Source organism: Nematolebias whitei, chromosome 19 (genome assembly GCF_014905685.2).
Source record: "Nematolebias whitei isolate Nwh7 chromosome 19, NemWhi1, whole genome shotgun sequence".
NCBI classification, from domain to species: Eukaryota; Metazoa; Chordata; class Actinopteri; order Cyprinodontiformes; family Rivulidae; genus Nematolebias; species Nematolebias whitei.
In genome coordinates this window covers 8,735,072-8,755,244 of record NC_056516.1, presented here as the reverse complement: position 1 = coordinate 8,755,244, position 20,173 = coordinate 8,735,072, and the positions used below count along the sequence as shown (strand labels likewise).

The window sequence follows — 20,173 nt, the reverse complement described above, 5'->3', positions numbered from 1 at the left end:
TTCTGAGTACTCAGCGCTGCTCCCCTGAATTTGTAGCTTTATGTCTGTTTGCAGCAGGTTTGCTCTTGTGGAGTTGTTTTCTTTTGCTTCTCTGCTGGATGTTTATTAATGGAAACCGCCACCAGCAAAAAGTTGCTAAATCCTTCCTGCTTAAGCCGTCAGAGGGGAACCACTTCACATGTCATTGAATTATTAAGGCTGATAAACGTACAGAGCCAGGATTTAATACGGCACATTCTTGGTGCATTACTTGCTCATGATGAACTCATATATTTCTTGAAATAAGAAGTAGTAATATCCTGATGTGAGTCTTCAAAATTGTTTGTCATGAACATTATCCTTCTGGTCCAGTTGGACTCCAGCTTTAGATGTGTTTCCTCCCACAGCTCCAGATTTGGATGTTTCAGTTGCATTTTGTTACAAACTACACACACCTGTGCAGCTTAGAAATCTGTCCTTATTTTTAAGAAACTCTTTTGCAAAAAACGACAAAAGAAAACAGGTCGTCTTTTTGAAAACTAGAGAATTTTCAGACCCTCGTGACACTGCAGTGTCACGTTTATAAGATCAAGTTAAAACAACCATATTCATTTGTTGGTAGTTGGGCTTTTCTTTTTGTAGATGAACAACTTAGTACAGCATCTGAACAGTTTTGGTCATTTTTAGGCCAAACGTTTCACAGAAACTGTTTTTTTTAGTTATTATTTTACTGAACTCAAAGGATATGTGCTGTTAACATTTGTCATCCTTGCTGCATTACAACAGATACTGTATTTTCCGCCGTACACGTCGCACCGCCCTATAAGTTGCATCAGTCCAAATATGTCTAATAAAGTGGAAAAATCCATAAATACGTCGCTTCACCGTATAAGTCGCATCTATTACACGTCACCGCTGACAACCCAGAAATGTGGGCCGGTGATGTGCCAAAAATTGATGGGCTTCCAAATGGCGGCTGCGGGAGCGTGCACGGGAGGACTTTAATTTAACACAATTAACATTTAAAACATTTGTTTGTTTGCTCAAAATTGTAGCAAAGGTGTGTCTCAGTCTAACTTTTGCTTAATAAATGCACTTTGATGGTCAAATCAGCTGCATTTCAAAAGCTGATACGTGGAAGTAGGAACACGCAGAGGGATGACTCGCTGTGCATTTCTTCTAAATTTAACAAGATAAACACCTAAAAACAATTATTTGTTTGCTCGACTTTATAGTAAAGGTGTGTCTCCGTTGAACTTTTACTTAATAAATTCACTTCAATGGTCAAATCAGCTTCATTTCGCCGAGGCGGTGCAGCGAAATGAAGCTGATTTGATGGTTGCTCCAAGCGAGCTGGATGAAGGTGTCAGGCTATGGCAAGCTGATTGTGTCATTAATAGCCACTTTTACCTATTCCATGACACAATGGCATGCCATACAACTCGAGTGCCATCTAGCGGCTGAAAATGGTAGTGTTCAATATTTTCCATGTCAGAATGAATGAAAACTATCTCAGCCAAAAATTGGTTTATAAATATGGGAAAAATCCATAAATATGTTGCTTCGGTGTATAAGTCGCAGGGCATACAAATTATGCCAAAAAAACTACGACTTATAGGCCGAAAAATAGGGTAATTTGCAGAACTACCATTTGTTTTATTAAAAACATTAAAGTTTTATCAAAAATGTATGCAGTTAGCCTTCTTTACAGCTTGTTTTTTTTTTTTTGCAATGTTTTGAGTTATTTAAATAAAACGACTTTTACTCAGTCATATCAAAATAGAACAAGAATAAAGTGCAAAATCAGTCTTGTATTTTGAGATATTTTCTCTGCAGCTGATTTTAGTGATGGACTGAGACCCTCCTCCACATGATGTGTTTATTAAAATGGTTAAGTTGATCATCCTAACTCTAATATTTAGACACATTGATTATAACATCATGGAAAGTATGAAATATTTATTTTCACTTGTTTATCCATGAAGCTGAAATCTGACGGTGATGGTTTTGTCTGTTAGCAAAACTTTTCTAACCCACTAGAGACATTTTATGAAAGTCTCTTAAAATAATCATTGGATGTGCATCTGCAACTGGTTTCCTTTTAAGTCAATCCAGTTCAAGATGGCAGCCACAGCTAATGGACTTTAGCTACCTCAAACATGGCTTAGCTAATTTTGCAAATGTCAGGGACACATAGAGACAAATGAGACAAACAACCATTCACTCTCTCACTCACACCTAGGGACAATTTAGAGTCACCAATCAGCCTAACATGCATGTTTTTGGTTTGTGGGAGGAAACTGGAGTATTGTTGATTTTTTTAATTTATTATTTATTTTACAGATCATTTAAAATAAACTTACTGTTCAGCAAAACATGCTACACAGTATTGCTCCCTGCTTCGTCTGTGCTGAAAGTGAAAGCGAAACTTAAGTGAACGTCCATGACTTGAAAGTAGTCTTCATGCGCCCTCTGCTGGATACATTGTACAATTACCCCATTTGCAAGGACATGACCTGCTCCAGCATTTTAGGGGTGAAAATTGTAAGTGTTTATAACGGCGCATAATGGGACCATTATCACCGATACTGATATGTCCCCAAACACCTATATCGACCTAAAATATCGGCCCTACTGATATATCAGTCGGGCTCTAGTTAGAACAGCATAAACTATTAGTAAGTAGATGGTTAACAGAAGGAAGTATAAACAGGAAAATGATAGTTGTTGAAAACATGTATCACATTTAAACGTCAACGTCAAGCTTTGATTTTCTGCGTTTGGGTCAGTTTCTCTTCAGTCGAGTTCTGAGCGGCAGGAATAAACAGGACGAAGGAATCCTGAGTCAGAGCAGAGGGAGCATGTGTCACTGAGTCAGCGGGTCAAACGTCCAGCCTGTGTACATGATACTGAGTGGGTCTCAGCAGCAGCTTCTCTCTCGGCCTATAGGCTTCATCAATGAGCCGGTTGTTGTCAGCTTCAGTCATGAGTTATAGGCTGACGAGCAGATGAGTCCTGCGTGTTCTAGTCCAGACTCAAGACGAGCTGAGGAATTTTTCTTGCACCAGCAGCTTCCAGTTCACCCCTTCTGAAAACCAAAACTGTGCTTCCCTTAACTACTTTGTTTTTGAACTTGACTGAACAAGGTAAACGTGGAGGAGTTTCTGTCAGCCGAACTAATACAAAACAGCGACTGAAGGCAGACCTTTGGCTCCTTCTGACCAGAGTTGCTGGTTAAACAGTGCGGCTTGTTTTTCCAGTCAGTTTTAGCTGCACTGACATGAACTGAGAGGCATCTGTTGTCGTTTGGAGTTAAGTGCTGGAGCAATTATGGGACAAATTGCTGTGAAATTTGCTCCTTCTGTAGCATTTTACCCCCAGTTACAAGACACTTTAACGCTATTTGTTGTGACAATTTGGCCATCCTGAAATTCATGTATTTATATTTAAATATTAAATGGTAAATGGACATTACTGTACTTATATATCACCTTTCTATATAATCAAGAAACTCAAAGTTCTTTACAACATAATCTGTGCGTCATTTACTCATTCATACAGCACTCTACTACATACACAGACTAATCAGAGCTTTATCACATTCATACACTGGTGGGACACACATCAGAGGCTATGAGGGGTTCTGTGTCTTGCTCAGGGACACTTCGGCATGTGACTACTGGTGGAGTCGAACCCCCAACTCTTGCATTGGAGGATGACTGCTCTAACCATTCAGCCACAGCCGCCTCAGTATTAAATGAAAGTAGCAATTCTTAAATAAATGCATGTTTCCTATTGCCTAGAACGCTGGTTAAAATCAAAAACCCCAAACGCTTTTGTTGGATGTAACTGGGACCCTGTGTACACAGTTTCGTTCCACCTTATGTACCACATTTGATGCAAATGACAATAAAGAACCTTGACAAATGATTTGGTAGCACTCAAAGTATGTGTTGGGGATGACTCTCATCTGCTACCACATCATATGTTTATTAGCATATTGCTTAATTTTTAGTTTTTTGTACAGTTTTTATTTAAGTCAACTCAGCCAATCAAGGAAAAGCAGTTCTCCAAACTCACTAAGTCATGTTTTTGTTCTCCTCTGTGTGCTTTCAGATGGACCTCTGCCTAAAGAATCAAAAGGAGATGTGTCGAGTCAGAAAGCAGGTAAAATATATACACACCACTACAAACATAATGGGTTTTTTTCTTTCTCTTTTTCTTTGGTATTTGTTTTTCTGTCTCAAGTGATGGAAAGAAAAATGTATTTTTGCTGATAAAGTTTTACTGACAGTATTAGAGATGTATTGTCACAGAGGCAGATCATAGCCGTCTGTATTCCTGACAGCTCCGTGATGGCTTCATTTTAGGGGCCGTTTACACGGCGTGTATTTTGAGTGAATCCACAGTTTTCTCTCTGCAGTTCTGCTGATCATTTACACGACACCACATACACATTCACACGTAGTTAATCTACGTCAGATTCCAGGTGCTGTGACCGACGTCTGTGTTGGAAGAGACACAGTCTGACCCAGTTCTAATGTCGCTGTTTATAGAACGTGGCATGCACACACGTCGTGCTGCACTATAACATACTAAATGTGCTAAATAATAACAGTTTAATAATAATAAACAGTATTTATGTTAGTGCGAGATATAATGAAGATATCTGGACATTATGTAATTCAAATTTAAAATGATGCTAAACATATAGCGTGAACACTAAAGTTGAAAATGAAGACATCAGGTTTAATTTTTATTTATTTATTTAACACCACAAACTGTATGTCACTGATAATTAAACTGAACACACTATTAAAACAAGTTAACTGTAAACTACGTTAATGAACTGGACTCTTGTTTTCATCCTGGATGTCCCACGTTGTTCATCTGGCTCGTTCAGGCTGTCACTCCTTTGATTAATGCAGCTTAAAACTTTGAATGGATTGAATAAAAGAAATGAGGGGAATTTTGAATAAATAGTTCATCCAACATCTCTCTCTTCGACGTCCTCCTGCAGTGCACCTGGGCCGAGCCTCGTTCAGAACCGGTCCGCCTGGTGGGAGGACAGCTCCTTCTTCTTTCAGGAAAAATAAAAAATAAAAACTCAGTTGGTAGTTTTGTAACCAAAGTAAACACAAACTAACATTATTAAGAACGCTGATTTACCTGCTGTAAATCAGCTACTGATTATCATGGAGTAAAGTCCGACATCGTCGACTGACTCGGTTCTGGTCCACTCAGCGACCGGTGTGGAGCTGTTAGATGAAGCGGTTCCACTTGGCGTCAAATCTGTCGACTCTTATCCACAATCCAGCTTTAACTTGTTGTTAAATTGTTGTTAGCTGAGCTTTTTAGCTCACAGGAAAGGCACGTGCGAATGAAGGTACAAAATTCACAGCGCCATCTAATGACCCGGCATGGTAACTACAGTGGATTCAGGAGGGCGGGGGTGGGGGGGATCCCTTCGGATGCATGTAAACACAAAATCCGACCGTGTCAACGCGGATCTTTTCTTCTAATTAACATACGATTAAACCTACGTTTCCCCCATAGGGCCTTGATTTGTGACAACATCCCTCAGAAGCTAAAAGCACCTGCATCCGTCTCCATAGCAACAACAGACCCTTTGGACAAGTTCGGCTTGCCATTTATCCTGACTTTTCTTCCTCCACTGATTTATTAGACTTATTTTGCTTTTATCCAGCACAACTTTCCTTCTTTTCTCGCATTGCATCAATGTCCAGTCTGAATTGCCTTCGTGACATTTTGAAGGAGCATCACGACCAGTTTGATATCAAAATTGATCACGTCCCCTGAGCTTCAGCAAGAAGCTGCAATGCTTCATAAACCAGTTTCACCTGTGTTAAAAAACGAGGATTGATTTTGCAGCCTTGAAACGTTTAAAACCCTTCAAAGCGTCGATTTAAATGAGGACAATGAGTTGGCAGGTCTCTCCGAAGCCTCGGGGCCCTGATGGAGACGGCCTGGTTGCACACAGAAGGATCATGTCACCATGGAAACTTTTCAGGCTAAACAATCCTTCAGTTTTTATTATATGCTCAAAGATTGATTTATTTTATATTTCGTCTGTTATTTTACTACCTCTAATGCCTTTGAGCTTTGACAGATGTGACACAGTTTCTTTTTTCCTTCATCTTTTTAGTTCAAAATGTCACAGACACAAACTGTAAATGTTCTCTATGCTGTTGAATATGAATACAAGTGTAACTCTTTATTAGGAAGGTGAATTGTGCAGGTGCTTTTCTTACCTTAAGATGGCGCTCATAAGCACATTGAAGGGGGGTGGCGGGCGTTCGACAGGCAGCAAGTAACAACATGACTTCACTTTTTATTAAATCACTTTTGTTTCATTGAATTTCATCGACAGGAGCAAGTGTTAGAGGAAACCCTGGGTTTTGTGTTTTTTATGGGACCGAGTGTTTCTCTGCCTCGTCGGGGCTCGAGCGACGCTGAAAGACCCAGATAAACGAATGCTTGGCACTCAAAACAAGCGGTTCTTTTTAGTCTCCTGTCTTTTCTTTTCTTCATCCCACCCCTCTCCAGCCCCTCTCTTGCTGTGTTTGGGTCACCGGGGTAACCCTGGCCTGTTTCTTACTCAGTTATCCTACCCTGCTATTAGAGGTCTGGATGGATGGAGAGGACAGAAAGAGGCGGAGCTAAAGGAAACACTGTGTCTTGTTTCTTTTCGCTTCTTCTTTGCAGTTCGCTCCTTTGCTACAATTAGCAAACTTTTAGCTAAAGGTAGCAAAAGGATGCTATAACACACACAAAAAGCAAAGCTTTGTAATACAAAGTGTCTTTAGTGAATCGGATCACGCTGCTGGGCTGTGGCAAAACCTTTCAATCTGTCAGTCAAGTGAAAATATTTAACTCTGCTGCCACAGTGAATAGAATGAAGTGATGGTGAAGCAGTTGAGTAACTTCAGTAAGTTGTTTACAAAAACCCTGGAAGTGTTGAATGATTTGTTCACTTGGACACCTTTACTGTTGGAGGAAAGAAGACAATGGTTGGCTGTAAAGGTTTAAAATTAGTGTATAATAAACAGAAAAAAAATCAATTTAGCGACACAAACTGGTTAGTAGAGATGTGATGAGCGAAAAGGAATGAACAATGAATATGAGCAAAAGATGCTGTTTTCTGAACAATTCTGCACAAAAGTCAGAATTAAAATGTCAGAGAGGAACCGTAACGATGTGCACGGTGGACGACGAGTCCCGGTTGTCTTTACTTCATTCGTTCAACCTTTATTTATACAGGTCGGTCTGATTTAAACAAAGAATGCAGACCACAGTAGACAATCATAAAAGAAAGCATATAAATTGAAAAATAGATGAAAGAAAATTATATTAAAAAACGAAACGAAAACAGTTGCATTATAAAGCAATGTAAAATATTAAAAACAGGAACATGTGTGCATTGGTTTTTACCATGAACTTAACAGATGTTTAAAGCCACTTGGAGAGGTCCAGGTCGAGAGCTTCAGATCTTTTTGCAAGATATTCCAGGAAACAGGAGCGGAGTAGGAGAAGGTCCGTTTGCCAAGTTCAGTTCATGAGTTGTTGGTTCATGAGCTGCTACAATGATACACCACAGATACTTTGCTGTGAAGGTTCACACACTCAAAATGTGACCAATCGCTCTTTATGAGACATAATCAGGAGCCAGCTGTCTTCTGAATGCATGCCTTAATTCTTTAATTGTAGCAAGGTGGTCATCCTGTGTGATGTCTGGTGTTAACTAGACTCAGGGACGTAACACAGAAGTTGAAGCTCAAATGAGCTGAGCGCCCCCTGTAGGTGAGCAGCAGTACAAGTTGAGGTGCATGAGAGCAAATGGTACAACAAAGTAAATACAGTAGTCCCTTGTTTATCGCCGGGGATCCGTACCCTGAAGCCCCATGATAAGTGAAAAACCGTGAAGTAGGAATAGTAGTACAGTAGTCCCTCGCTACTTTGCGGTTCGTTCGCTATATCGCAGATTTTCAAAATAAGATTGGACGTGACACAAATGGCTGATGGATGAGCCGTGGGTTGTTTATTTAAAATAAATTATTTTAAAGGATTTTGCACCACCTGTGATGGACTTGTGACCTGTCCCGGGTGTACCCCGCCCCTCGCACAGTGATTGACGGACATGGACACCAGTGACCCCCGTGACCCAAAATGGAAGAAGCGGGTAAAGATAATGAATGGATGGATGGATGGATGGATGTGTGAAGCCCAAAAGTGCAAGAGAAAGCTCCCTCCTGCAGCCGATCAGCTGATTTCCTTCTCTGCCAGCACACATTTCTCCTGCTGCAGCAGCTTTGTGAAGGTTAACCCTTTGCTGTCCAGATGCACCAATCAACTTTTGTCTTTCAACATAAAAATCAAAGAACGTCACATTTTAAAAGTCATTTTAACCATCCATCCATCCATTTTCTTTACCCGCTTATTCCATTTTGGGTCACGGGGGTCGCTGGTGCCCATGTCCAGCAATCACTGTGCGAGGGGCGGGGTACACCCTGGACGGGTCGCAAGTCCATCACAGGGACACATAGAGACAAACGAGACGAACAACCATTCACTCTCTCACTCACACCTAGGGACAATTTAGAGTTACCAATCAGCCTAACATGCATGTTTTTGGTCTGTGGGAGGAAACCGGAGTACCCGGAGAAAACCCACGCATGCACGGAGAGAACATGCAAACTCCACCCAGAAAGGCCCCTGGACCGGGGTTTGAACCTGGGACCTGCTTGCTGAGAGGCAGCAGCTCTACCAGTCGCGCCACCGTGCTGCCCGTCATTTTAACCACAAAATATAAAAATGTTAAAAGTTATTTTTCATTATTTTAGAACTGCTATGTTCAGTTGTTTCAGTGTAATTGATCAAGAAGTACATTTCTTCTCCGTGCTGCAGAGCTGAAGCTGTGTGACATCACTTGATGTTCTGCTGCACTTCTCTTCTCTACTATTTAAATTTAAATACTGTAATATTTTACATAAACAATATATGCTGCATGGATTGTTTATTTAAAATGTTACAGTATTTAAATTTAATCTAAAAAAAGTTAAGATTGGGAGTAACAAGTGATGTGTGGTTGCAGCCTGGCACATGTCATGACAAAGTTTACTGAACTTGAACTGAATTTGAACTTGAACTACTGTATCCCTACCTCGTGATTTTTTACTTATCGTGGGTGGGCGTGGTCCCTAACACCCACAATAAGCAAGGGACTACTGTAGTTTATTTTAGTATATATATATATATATATATATATATATATATATATATATGCACAGAATGTCGTGATTTCCCTCTCTCAGCCAAGTGTTCTTGGCCACGCCCACTTCTCCGCTCTGCACAGAGAACAGCTGATCAGCTGCAGCAGGAAGTTTATCCTACAGTAAGGGCTGCACAAAGGTGCTGCAGGTGCTAAATATATTAAAATAATTAATTTTAAATGAAAATGTCATGCCAATCATGCAGCTCATCCATCAATCAGCCAATTGTGTGTCTTGTCCATCTTATTTTGAAAAACTGCGGTAGAGCGTGCCTGTGATAAACGAACCGCGAAGTAACGAGGGACTACTGTACATCCTAAATGTATTTTCCCAAGTGTTGAATTTGAGTGATTTGTTGTTCTTATCTTATTTGCCCACCCCCACCCCACCCCAAGATAAATAAACAGTTCTAAAAAAAGTCTTTAAGTCGTAGCAGCGTGGAGACACTGTTCATCTTTTTCTTTGTCATTTGTGTGAAGTGGACCATAAAGAGCTGGTAGAATGAATTCACCTCAAACTTTCTGCATACATAATATAGGTAAATACTTACCGGTAATAATCCTGCATTGCAGGAAGGATTTAAATAATAATAAAAACAAGCGTTTACTGAATTAGCTCATCTAGAACCTTAGCGACATATCTGTAGATGAAAGAGCAGGTTATAATTAAATGTTTCTTGGTGACTGGTGACCCATTTATTTGGGCGTATGCGGTGTCACAGCCGGTGCCAGCTGAACCTACAGTAGCTTCATTGTTGTAATGGCACGCTGTGTGTGAGATCACAGCAACCAAGCAGAGCAGGTCTTCTTGCTTCTTTGCAGTCCAGTAAAGCCCCTGAGCAGCAGCCAACCAGAGGCTCTTTATTAGGCCAGAGAAGTGGGGCAGGAGCTGTCTGTCACAGGTAGACTGATGACAGCTCAGGCAGGAGGAGGAGGATATTCAGCCATTCTGGCTGTGATGAACCAGTTGACATGGTCAACACAATGGCTGCTCACCGTGATGTGCAACAGCACACTGTGCACAATATTCTGATTGTGCAACATGCTTATGACATGTAGCATTTGTATAAAAAGATGGCTTTAAATCCTACACGTTAGAACTTAAGATTTAAAAGGCCATTTGATGCACTCTGCTTTACCCAGACTTTTTTTTAAAAGACCGTTAAACCTTTTTTTAGACCACGTGCGATAGTCACATGGAAGAGCATGTCCTCAGTTCTTATTCTCAACGCACAATTTAGCTTCAGTGAACATGGATTGTGAAAAGAAGTCTTGTGGACTGAAAGTTCCCAGAAAAAAAAGGGTGCTGCTTTGAGCTCAAGCTGCAGCAGTTGGCAACGGTCTTTTTGGGGGGGTGAAGGGAAAGGAGTCTCTTAAATTCCTGAAGATTTATCCATGGCACTTGTCATTTTGAGCCTTTAAATAATTCCTACTTTGCGTTGACAGTAAAAGAGCAGTTTATGAAATAATTCCATAGAAAATAAAAAAAATTTTTTTTTTGGAGGGAATAAAACTGAAAATCTCCCAAAGAAAACCTCTGCAAAACGTATTTACGAGGTTGGAAACTTGACTAAGTTCTTTCCAAGTTTTTATCCTATAGGGCAGTGGTTCTCAAACTGGGGTCCGCAAGCTGGTGCTTGAGAGTCTGCAAAAAAACAAAAAACAAAAAATATATATATATATTTTACAAGCATGTATATGTTTAACAACCCGTTAAAATACACCAAAATGCAAGAAATCACATGTACCGTATTTTTTGCTGTATAAGTCGCTTTTTTGTTTCCATAATTTACATGCCCTGCGACTTATAGGCCGAAGCAACATATTTATGGATTTTTTCCCATATTTATAAACCAAATTTGGCTGAGATATGACCGTTTTCATTCATTCTGACTGAAAAATTTTGAACACTACCATTTTTAGCCACTAAATGGCACCAGAGTAATAAGGCATGCGTTGTATCATGTAATCGTTAAAAGTGGCTATTAAATTCAATTCAATTCAGTTTATTTATATAGCGCCGTCACAACATAAGTCATCTCAGGGCACTGAACAGAAACATCCATACATAAAAATAATAAGTTAATACTATATATCTGAGCAGCAGACTGCTTTGAATTTAATTACATAATCGGCTTGCCATAGCCTACCACCGTCGTCTGCCTGAAGCAACTGAATCAGCTTCATTTCACTGTGCCACCCAGGCGAAATGCAGCTGATTTGACCGTCAAAGTGCATTTATTAAGTAAAAGTTCAACTAAAACACAACTTTACCATAAAGTCTAGCAAACAAATAATTGTTTTTAGGTGGTTATCTTGTTAAATTTAGAATGAATGGACAGCGAGTCGCCCTCTGCGTGTTTATGTTTCCGCGTATCGGCTTTTGAAAATGCAGCTGAGTTGACCGTCAAAGTACATTTATTAAGGAAAAGTTAGACTGAGACACACCTTTACTATAATTTCAAGCAAACAAACAAACGTTTTTAAGTGTTATTCTTGTTAAAGTCCTCCTGTGCACGCTCCTGCGGTCACCATTTGGCATCCAATCGATTTTTGGCACAACACCGGCCCACATTTCTGGGTTGTCGGCAGTGACGCGGAACAAACGTGACGCATCAGTACTGACACATAACAGATGCGGCGAAGTGACTTATTTATGGATTTTTCCACTTTATTAGATAAATTTGGACTGATGCGACTTATAGGGCGGTGCGACGTTTACGGTGGAAAATAAATTTTCTGGCGGTGGACTAAACAAATTTTTGGAATTTGAAATAAAAATTTTCTTAATTGTGTGTCTTAAATGAAAAATACCCCACATTTAAAAGTATAAAAATTGTATTAACACTATTAAAGAACAGGTCTTAAGTATTTATGTTACACAAATATTTCCATTGCATTAAGGAGACAAATTGAGGAAAATTATTTAATAAGCATGGGGGTTATGAGGGGGTCCCTGAACCCAAAAAGTTTGAGAACCCGTGCTATTGGGTCTCCAAACCGTTTTGTGGAGCTCTTGTCTGTTTTTTGTATTATAACTGTAATAATCCAGTGTTTCCCACTGTAGATTTGGCTCTAGTGAACAGGAAATGCCTGAAAGTCAACCATGGGAAATGCAGAACAATTCCATGCTGAGAGAAATCAATTTTAACCGTCAGAATAATATTAATCGATCTCAGATGTTTCCCTAGGTTGAGACAGAGCAGTCTTCATGAAGACAACTCCCCCGTGTACAGTGTAGTTTTGTTTCTAACTGGGCGGTAGTTTTCACCAGGAGGTCGGGGAGTCTGTGTTACGGATGCGCTATTCCTGTCCAACGTCTCAGGCCTGAGAAATGCCTGCTATTCCCACACATCCCTCAGTAAGGAATTTCTGGCACGATGCGAATGTGGGAAGTCCAGAGCTATGCAGGGATGCACACACACATATGTGCACTGTTCTGGTTTCGTTTGATTCACAGCAGCTGGCTGACAACCACGGTGACCCAGTCAGCTGCTGGGAGCCATTACCAGATTGAGCCTGTGTGTAACGGCTCTTTAATCAAATAGAGAAGATGCAGCAAGCATGTCCTTTTGTTGGCAACCTGACTCCTTCTTCCCCAGCTGACTGCACCACCCTGTCCGTGTCTGGACAGCTGTTGCATACTCCATCTTTTCTTTTCTTATTCAAACATGGAAGCATGCACACCCATTGCCCCTCCATGAAACTTCAATCCCAATGTCTCCAGGGCAATCTTGTAATAGTGTTGTTGGCATACACCACTTTTGACGTATCTCCCAGTTTAATGCCCACTTGACCTCGCGGTGGAAGTCTCTTAGGTGTGTTGAGTGTTGACATATTCTTAGACGCTAACAGTAACTGGAGCAGCCAGCAGTCATGGTCTGGAATGATGAGCCGACCATGCTGTTGACTCCGGTCGCTTCTGTGACTGATGATAGACATCTCTGGCATCTCTCGCTCATACTTCAACTTTGGTGACTCATGGGTGCAGCTGTATCACTGATAACTCTGCTTCATCCACTTCATGTAGGGCTGGCCATCCAGGAAATGTTTGGACTCTGTGTCACTGAGGTGAAGTTCATCTGGGTGTATTTTTATTCTATGGGATGGAAGATGTTTTACTGTTCTACACAACATTGGAGAAAAAAATAACTTGTTGCTATAGGACTGACTATGGACAACGGGATATCTAAATTTTTGGATGCACACATCAACAAGGTAAAGCCAGTATTAGTTGCCTCAGTTGTAACCAATTTAATTTGTTTTTATTCCGGCTTGAGTTGAAATACATTTTGAGGAGATGAAGAGTTGCATTTTAAAGAAAAAACAAGTATTTTTCCTTGCTGTTGACTGACGACTGTTTACTTTCATTTGATTTATTTTAGAATAAAGGAAATATGGCCAGACATGGTTGTAGTTTTCTTTGCAAAGGGCACCCAGCTACCATCTTCATCTTCAGTCCTCTGTGGAAGTTTGGAGTTTAGCAAAGTTACAAGAGAAGGAAATTTGATTTTGTTGTGATTGTGTGGGGAGAGTTTTTAACATTTCTTCATAACATCAGAAACAGTTTTGCACAATTGAAGGTTTAGACTGAATTCATTTTTTAATTTTTATTTTAGCCCTACTCCTAACCCCAGGTCCTTAATTTGAAATTGTAAAAGGCAAGAATTAAAATATTCCACTACGATGAAAAAGTTCACTTGAACTCAGTTATTGACAGATTTTTAGGTAAACTGATGCAACCTAAGTTATTTCATATATTGCTCATAAAACTAGTTGTTAAACCTTCAACAGACTTTGACTTAACATTTTTATGCTTATTAGGCAAGAAAAACAACAATACTAAACATATCCACCTTATTCCTTGTCCATGCTGCCTTGCATTGCTTGATTTATAGGTGCAACTTCAGGTACGGACCAGAACCAGCGTTTGTTTGTGTGTGAACAGCACGAGCTAATGTAGTTTCTTCTACCATTGTGGATTTAATTTAAACATATAGGAACACCACCCGTTGGAGCTCAAACAGGACAATATAATCATTAGGGGTGGGCCCCGATTTCCTTAATTTTGAGGAATCAGAAATCAGCCGATACTTGCATGCGAAACTGATTTTACCAATTTTTATTTATTTTTTACAACAATTGTCTGAACTTCATTTATATTTCCGAGCACTACCTCATGGCCAGTTAAAACAAGCTTGTATTGTTTCTGGAATATTGTTCAAGAGTATGTCTTTCAACATAATAATATTGGACAATTGAAGGTGCATTGTGACATTATAACACCTGACAGTGTCGCTTATAAAACAAAATCAGTATCGGCCAAAATTGGAATCGCCAGGTCAGACTTTTTAGAGATCGGTGATCGGCCAGAAAACTGCAATCGGTGCACCCCTAATAATCATACCACTGCCTGCTGAGGAAGAGGAATGGAGGACGAGCTGAAGAAGTGGCTGCAGATTACATCTACTAGCATATTTAGCTACATCTACTAGCATATTTAGCTACATCTACTAGCATATTGAGTTACATCTACTAGCATATTTAGCTACGTCTACTAGCATATTTAGCTACATCTACTAGCATATTGAGTTACATCTACTAGCATATTTAGCTATGTCTACTAGCATATTTAGCTACATCTACTAGCATATTTAGCTACATATAGCATATTTAACTACATCTACTAGCATATTTAGTTACATCTACTAGCATATTTAGCTACATCTACTAGCATATTTAGCTACATCTACTAACATATTTAGCTACATCTACTAGCATATTTAGCTACATCTACTAGCATATTTAGCTACATCTACTAGCATATTTAGCTACATCTACTAACATATTTAGCTACATCTACTAGCATATTTAGTTACATCTACTAGCATATTTAGCTACATCTACTAGCATATTTAGTTACATCTACTAGCATATTTAGTTACATCTACTAGCATATTTAGATACATCTACTAGCATATTTAGATACATCTACTAGCATATTTAGCTACATCTACTAGCATATTTAGCTACATCTACTAGCATATTTAGCCACTTCATTTACTCGATTATTCTGACGATGAAGCGATGAACAACCTGAAAAGCTCTGAGGTGTATCAGTATCTTCACAGTAATAAGGTCGGTGAAGTTGTTAAAAGAGGTGGGACACAATCTTATTTTCTTTAATTCAGACACAGAGCCCAGACAAAGCCTTAAAGTCTTCCATCACTGAGCTTGGGTTAATTGCAAAGAAAATCTTAATACAGAAGATGAACAAATACACTTAAAATCATCCCTGATGTTCTCGTCTCAGTGTTCAATCCTTCTGAGGATCCGGTGTCTCTTCTCCGGTGATTTATTGTAGTCCATACACAAAGTAGGATGCAGGTTTTCCTCCGTCGGCTGTTTGTCAACAAAGTGAAATGAGCTCACATACATAGTAGGGATGTGCGATATGGCATAATATTCATATCACAATATGTATTGTGAAGAGTGGCGATAGCGATATATATCACAATATGTTTTTGGTATAAAACTTGCAACAGGAATGAAAAAAAGCATAGGGTGTCTTTGCCATAATTTATTTTGAAAACTGCTATACCACAAAATAATCTCAATTAAGAAAATTCCACTTCTAGGTCCAGATAGTTTTTAAATAATAAATAAATTAAGTATTAGGCTTCTTTCTTGTAGTGCAAAAGATATTAAAAGTAGTTTTAGCCATATGTTTTAAACAAAAGAATATGTTGTTAATTGTTCTAGTATTCTCACTTAACAAATGAACAGCAACAGATCAGCAAGTGCACCAAGGCTGTGGCATGAACGCTGTACATCTACTACTAAGAAGGTTTGATAATCTGGCACTGGTTGGTTGTGAACATGGAGCTTAAATAGGCAGGTGAACAAGTGAATCTGATGAGCACTGATTACTGTGAGAAAACAAGGGAGGCCTGACAAGGCTTGGAGAGATTGTGATTATCGTACCCACCACTGCACCCAGTATTTACTGGTTAACTTTACATCATTAACTTCATGGAGACTCTCTCACTGGTGCATTTTCATCTTTAAATCACTTCTTGGTCTGCTGCCTTCATACATCTCCTACATGTCTCTGCGTGAGTGCAGCTACAGCGTGCGCTCTCAGGACATTATTACCTGCAGTGTTCCCTCAGTGAGGACTGAACTTGGCAAAAGGACCTTCTCCTACTCTGCTCCTGTTTCCTGGAATATCTTGTAAAAAGATTTGAAGCTCTCGACCTTTGACCTCTCTAAGTGGCTTTAAGAATCTGCTGGACTCCTGGCAGGGACCAATGCAGACATGTTCCTGTTTTTAGTTTTCTACATTCACCTTAGAATCTAGCTGTTTTTATGTTACTTTTCTTTTTTTAGCCATCCTATTTGTAAAAAATAAAATAAAATCTGTATGACTTTTTATAACTGTTTATTGTTGTTGCTGTTGTCCATTGTTGTCATCAATCTTTGTTGAAATCAGGTCTCTCTTGTAAATGAGTCTCGAGGCTCAATGGGATTAACCTGTCGGAATAAAGGTTGAATGAAAAAAAAAGGCTTGGAGAGAGCAGGCTTGAGCTGAAGGAAGGGCGACATGCAAAACAGACATGAAAACAGAAAACTATGGCAGCCAGGGGCAGAAACGTGACATAATTCCTCATCTGTAGGTAGGAGATGGAAACTTTACCTCTTTTCAAAGGAACACTCTTTTTGTTTTGGGTCCGTGTTCAGAACTCTTTTGTTGTCACTGATTTAGTTTGGTCTGGTTGCTTGTGCAGCCATGAACAACACAACAGGTACCTGAACTCAGCACGGCTAATTTAGTCAACTTTATGGTTGTTAAATAAATGTAAACAAAACCAAAACAGCGTTTTATCTGTTAAACTGAATGTAAATTACTTTCCAATAATCCGTGGTCTGTGCTCCACCACCATGGTTCACCAGTGATTACTGCTACTTCTGGGGAAACAAAAATCTGTTTTCAAGATCTAGAAGGTTCTGCTTCCACAGCTTTGCGTCACTTTACAAAAAGGGTCAAGATGTTCTCTCGGTGTAAAATGGAAAGTGTTGCAGTAAAACAAACCAGGATAGAATAAGATTCTGGTTTTGAGAGAACAAATTATGTTCCAAAATATTGCAAGAAATGGAAGAGTGACTCGCTAGAAATTGAAATGTTGATGACACTGTCTCCTCAGGCAGTTGAAACTCAACTCATGCCGAAACTTTAATTGCTGTTTATGAAACAAACAAGATTGTTCTTGTTTTATATGTGCCAATTTAAAGGATTTACGGTCAAAGTAAGACCAGAAATTACGTCTTGAACAGGTTTTTTGTGATTTGTCAAAACTCCACTGATGGGATTATTTGGAAAGTCATTTTCCTCTTTTGGTGTTTCTCTTCATGTAAGTGGAAAGTGCTTTGTTTGTTGAGAAGATCCAATTAGTTAAAAGCTGGGTCTAAATCAGCAGCGTGTGAAGACCTGAGTACATGATTCACTTCATTTTCATATTCATCACGCACTTCAGCACCCCCGTGGGAGCAGAATGAGAAAGATCGACTCCATCAAGGAGAATTGTGTCATCGCATGATCAAACTAATTCTATAAAACAGCTCTGAGATCATCTAACCAAGTTAAGTCGGCTCCTCTGGACGGTTTCTCTTTGGTTGAATGGTTTTGTCCTTCATCCAAAAGACTTCATCAGTCTGAGGAGCCACAACAAACTCAGTCTTATAAATAGCACCTTACGTAGTGGGTCAACCAGTTTGATGGTAAATGGTAAATGGACTGTACTTATATAGCGCCTTTTCATCTTATCGAGATACTCAAAGCTCTTTACAACAATCTGTGCCTCATTTACCCATTCTTACAGCTCTATACTAGATCTATACAAAGATAATTGAACAAATCATTCTAAAGGGACTAATCAGAGATTTATCACATTCATACACCGATGGGACACACATCAGAGGCAACGAGGGGTCCAGTGTCTTGCCCAGGGACACTTCGGCATGTGACTGCTGTTGGATTCGAACCCCCAACTCTTCATTGGAGGACGACTGCTCTAACCACTCAGCCACAGCCGCCTTAATGGTGATAAGATGGAGTCCGCCCTCGCTGACTCTCCTGAGGCAGCCATGGCCAGAGTGGTTCAAAATATCAAGCTCATGCTCAGTAATCCAGATAAGAATCCAACAACAGCTCTGAGATCAGTTTTGGACTTTTTTTTAGTTGAGAGGACACGTGGACCCAAAGCATGCCAATAATGCTGGATGCCACCCACAGCATAACTGGGACCATTACTGAGGTTATTCAGGGTTCAGGTTTTTGATCTTGTCTGCTGTCGGTATTCTTTTCTTGTGTGTATTTCCAGTTTAAATAGATGCGTGCCAACTGACGAAATGTGAAAAGTTTTACCTGCTGAGGAGCTCTCCTGGAGTACGGTTTGAAAAGAACAGCTGTGAGGTGTATCTCATGTTGATCAGCCCCTGCTGCACCGTGAGGCTTTTCCCACCAGTCTCAGGTCCTCTTTGTGCTAAGCAGCTTCTCAGGGTTCATAAATGCAGCGCAGGCAGGTTATAATTATTTCCCCTCCTGCACTGTTAGGATTACCTCGGGAACTTGTCTTTTCAAAAGAGACACAGATTAGCCGCTCGTCTTGTTCCACATGTGATGCACTCTGTTACCATGGCTCCTGCGTAGTAAAACAGGACACGGTGATGGTGCGGTTTCTGCTTGGAAATGTTTGCTCTACCTTTTCCATATGGACACTTATGCTACAGCGTAATGGGCGGTTTTGGTTGTCTGAAGGGTTGGAATATCTCCCCTCAGGGATCCCAGGATTTGCTTTAATTGCCACATCTCTGCCCACCGTGGATTTCTCCAGCGCGTCGACCATCCAGTCTGTCATTAGCTGATTCTGTCGGTGGACTCTGATTCTCTGTCAGCATAGAAAGCCAAAACCACCGTCATTTATGGATTTTTCTTTTCACAAGTTATGGAAGAGTTATCAAGTGTGGCTTGTTGGACAACCAGCCACAAATGTCGGTATGCTCATACTGGCTCTGCTGTCCAGCAGCTGACAGGTACACTGCTAATAGCTCTGGCTTCATTCACCTTTTTCTGCCCTCTTGTCTTTCTGTCATGCTTATGAAGTGTTTCTTTACCTTGAGAACATAACAGTTTGTAGACGAGGGAAATAAAAGAAACTAGAGAAATGATTTCCTGTGAAAATGTAGTGTGAATGCTTATTTCTGAGTGTTTTTTTGCTGAAAGCTGCTGAAGAAGCTGAAACCAGGATGAAAAGGTTTCATTATTAAACTGTTAATGCAAGTTGAATTTTAAATGCTGACTGATGAAAGCAGGGAAAAAAGACAGTAATGTGTAGAAAAAGGCTAAAACTGAGCAGAACTGTAGCCGAAACTAGCAGAATAAGAAGAAACGAGCAGAGAGGTGCTGAATAGATCACACACGCAAAAAAAAAAATCAGAAATGAGCAAAAAGTAGCTGAAAAAGCTAAAACAAAATAAACTGAAATGAGCAGAAAGAGGATGACAGGACTATAAAGTTGAAATTATATGAAAGACTCGCAAAAGGTGGAAATGATCAAAAATAAAGCAGAAAAAGGCTTAGTTTAGCAGAAAAATACAAAAGTAGCTGAAAGAAGCTGAGTTTAGCAGAGAAAAGCTGAAAGGAGCATAGAAAGCTGAAATAATCAGAACGAAGCTGAAAAAAGAAGAAAAAGGTTTAAATTAGAAAAGAAGATGGAAGGAGATGAACTAGAGGAAAACAGCTGAAATGAGCTGAAGTTTCAGCTGTACAAAGTTTCAGCGGTACAAAGTTTCAGCGGTGCAAAGTTTCAGCGGTGCAAAGTTTCAGCGGTGCAAAGTTTCAGCGGT

General features: G+C 39.8%; 1 protein-coding gene across 1 annotated transcript in view; it reads left to right on the top strand.

The window, feature by feature from the left end:
- Window positions 1-4,103: 4,103 nt before the first annotated feature.
- Window positions 4,104-20,173, top strand: part of trioa (trio Rho guanine nucleotide exchange factor a) — a 123,076-nt gene continuing 107,006 nt past the window's right edge. The window contains exon 1 of the mRNA XM_037693755.1: window positions 4,104-4,146. The gene's annotated coding sequence lies outside the window, so the exon portion shown is untranslated. The remainder of the gene's footprint in view (window positions 4,147-20,173) is intronic.